The following is a 3340-nucleotide window of genomic DNA, read 5'->3' on the forward strand; positions in this document are numbered from 1 at the left end:
TATTGGGCTGGGGGGGGGGGGCTGTTTGTGCCTCTGGGTACTGGGAATGCCGGGGGGGCTGTAAGGTGCCACAGACAGTCACTATTTATTGGGCTGGGGGGGCTGTTTGTGCCTCTGGGTACTGGGAATGCCAGGGGGGCTGTAAGGTGCCACAGACAGTCACTATTTATTGGGCTGGGGGGGGGGCTGTTTGTGCCTCTGGGTACTGGGAATGCCAGGGGGGCTGTAAGGTGCCACAGACAGTCACTATTTATTGGGCTGGGGGGCTGTTTGTGCCTCTGGGTACTGGGAATGCCGGGGGGGCTGTAAGGTGCCACAGACAGTCACTATTTATTGGGCTGGGGGCTGTTTGTGCCTCTGGGTACTGGGAATGCCGGGGGGGCTGTAAGGTGCCACAGACAGTCACTATTTATTGGGCTGGGGGCTGTTTGTGCCTCTGGGTACTGGGAATGCCGGGGGGGCTGTAAGGTGCCACAGACAGTCACTATTTATTGGGCTGGGGGGGCTGTTTGTGCCTCTGGGTACTGGGAATGCCAGGGGGGCTGTAAGGTGCCACAGACAGTCACTATTTATTGGGCTGGGGGGGGGGCTGTTTGTGCCTCTGGGTACTGGGAATGCCAGGGGGGCTGTAAGGTGCCACAGACAGTCACTATTTATTGGGCTGGGGGGGCTGTTTGTGCCTCTGGGTACTGGGAATGCCGGGGGGCTGTAAGGTGCCACAGACAGTCACTATTTATTGGGCTGGGGGGGGGCTGTTTGTGCCTCTGGGTACTGGGAATGCCAGGGGGGCTGTAAGGTGCCACAGACAGTCACTATTTATTGGGCTGGGGGGCTGTTTGTGCCTCTGGGTACTGGGAATGCCAGGGGGGCTGTAAGGTGCCACAGACAGTCACTATTTATTGGGCTGGGGGGGCTGTTTGTGCCTCTGGGTACTGGGAATGCCAGGGGGGCTGTAAGGTGCCACAGACAGTCACTATTTATTGGGCTGGGGGGGGGGGGGCTGTTTGTGCCTCTGGGTACTGGGAATGCCAGGGGGGCTGTAAGGTGCCACAGACAGTCACTATTTATTGGGCTGGGGGGGGGGGCTGTTTGTGCCTCTGGGTACTGGGAATGCCAGGGGGGCTGTAAGGTGCCACAGACAGTCACTATTTATTGGGCTGGGGGGCTGTTTGTGCCTCTGGGTACTGGGAATGCCAGGGGGGCTGTAAGGTGCCAGACAGTCACTATTTATTGGGCTGGGGGGGGGCTGTTTGTGCCTCTGGGTACTGGGAATGCCAGGGGGGCTGTAAGGTGCCACAGACAGTCACTATTTATTGGGCTGGGGGGGGGGGCTGTTCTGGCACCGGTGCCCATAGCCACAGCCCAAGGGGGTAGGTAACAAGCCCACACACCGTCCCGGTACAACTCCCCGCGGGGGAAGCTTCTCCTCTTGTGCAATGAGCTGACATGAAGTCAATAGACAGAATTCCAACCCCCCCTGCAACTTGCACTCAAAACTGCCCCCTATACCTCCGCCCCTGATTATCTGCCCCGCTCTTCTCTCCCCAGACCCACCCAACATTGTGCCATGGCCTTTAGCCAGAAGTTTGCCGGCCTGCGAGTCCGAGAACAAGGTAAAGGATCAGCCAGACATTTATATTGTATATTTATGGGGGGGGGGAACAGTTTTCACTTGCACCACTGACTTCCTTCTCTGAGGAAATGATGGTGCAAAGAGATTATCTGTCCCCGGACTGAGGGAAGCCAATTTAAGGGTTAATGTGTATGTGTTACTGGGGCAGGATCGGATCTGAAACAGTTTGAAGCGGATTTCCTGGAGGCGCATAACAGATATAGGAAAAGGCACGGGGCCCCTCCCCTCCAAATCAGCCGCGAGCTCTGCAGGTCAGCGCAGAAATGGGCCGACCAACTGCTGTCCACCCGCACCCTGAAGCATAGCAACACCGACCTGGGGGAGAACCTTTTCTACAAGTACAACTCCAGCGCCAAGGAACTGCCAGGTATGTGGGGGTATTACCCCTGGGAACTTACCCCTGACTCCATACCTGCTCCTGGGCTGCTCTCCTTCCCATGGTCAGGCAGGAACCTCCCCCTGGGTAAGTGAATCCAATCTCCCCCCAGTACTTACCCAGGTACAGAGCTCTGATTCTCTGTACTTCCTGCTCCTGGGCTGCTCTCTTTCCCATGGTCAGGCAGGAACCTCCCCCTGGGTAAGTGAATCCAATCTCCCCCCAGTACTTACCCAGGTACAGAGCTCTGATTCTCTGTACTTCCTCCTACTGGGCTGCTCTCCTCCCCATGGTTAGGCATAAAAGCTGAGTCCCTATTTGCCAATGCCCCTATCTCTGCAGGAAGTAGGCAGGTAAAGCAGATGGATAAAGCTCTGGCCACTAGGGGAGCTCCGGTTCCAGCAAACTGCTTTTACACTACCCCCCTTGACCTATAGTATTTATAGGAAAATCTAGTCCACTGTTTTATTCAAGTTCAAGCCCCGCCCCCAACCTGCCCATGGGAAAGAGAGCAGCCCAGGGAAGGAAGTACAAAGATTCATACATATATATTTATTAGTTGGGGGCACAATGTAACGGGGGGCATAATACAGGCATTACAGTATATTCTGTATTACGGCTCAGCTTTTCGTCTTCATACCAATAAATGCTGATATTGTGCCCTTTAATTCCAGGTAATGAACCCGTGGACGCTTGGTACAGTGAGATTAAGGATTACAGCTTCTCCAGACCCGGATTTGGGGGCAACACCGGTAGGTACAGTTCTGCCCCACAGAACCTTCACTCTGTGTAACCTCAATAGTTCATCATCATCATCATCATCAATGGCATGAAACCCACTCTCCCCCCTAGTACTTACTAAGAGCAACCTGGGCTGCTCTCTTTCCCATGGTCAGGCAGGAACCTCCCCCTGGGTAAGTGAATCCAATCTCCCCCCAGTACTTACCCAGGTACAGAGCTCTGATTCTCTGTACTTCCTGCTCCTGGGCTGCTCTCTTTCCCATGGTCAGGCAGGAACCTCCCCCTGGGTAAGTGAATCCAATCTCCCCCCAGTACTTACCCAGGTACAGAGCTCTGATTCTCTGTACTTCTTGCTCCTGGGCTGCTCTCTTTCCCATGGTCAGGCAGGAACCTCCCCCTGGGTAAGTGAATCCAATCTCCCCCCAGTACTTACCCAGGTACAGAGCTCTGATTCTCTGTACTTCCTGCTCCTGGGCTGCTCTCTTTCCCATGGTCAGACAGGAACCCCCCCTGGGTAAGTGAATCCAATCTCCCCCCAGTACTTACCCAGGTACAGAGCTCTGATTCTCTGTACTTCCTGCTCCTGGGCT

This window comes from Xenopus tropicalis, chromosome 8 (genome assembly GCF_000004195.4).
Source record: "Xenopus tropicalis strain Nigerian chromosome 8, UCB_Xtro_10.0, whole genome shotgun sequence".
Lineage (NCBI taxonomy): Eukaryota > Metazoa > Chordata > Amphibia > Anura > Pipidae > Xenopus > Xenopus tropicalis.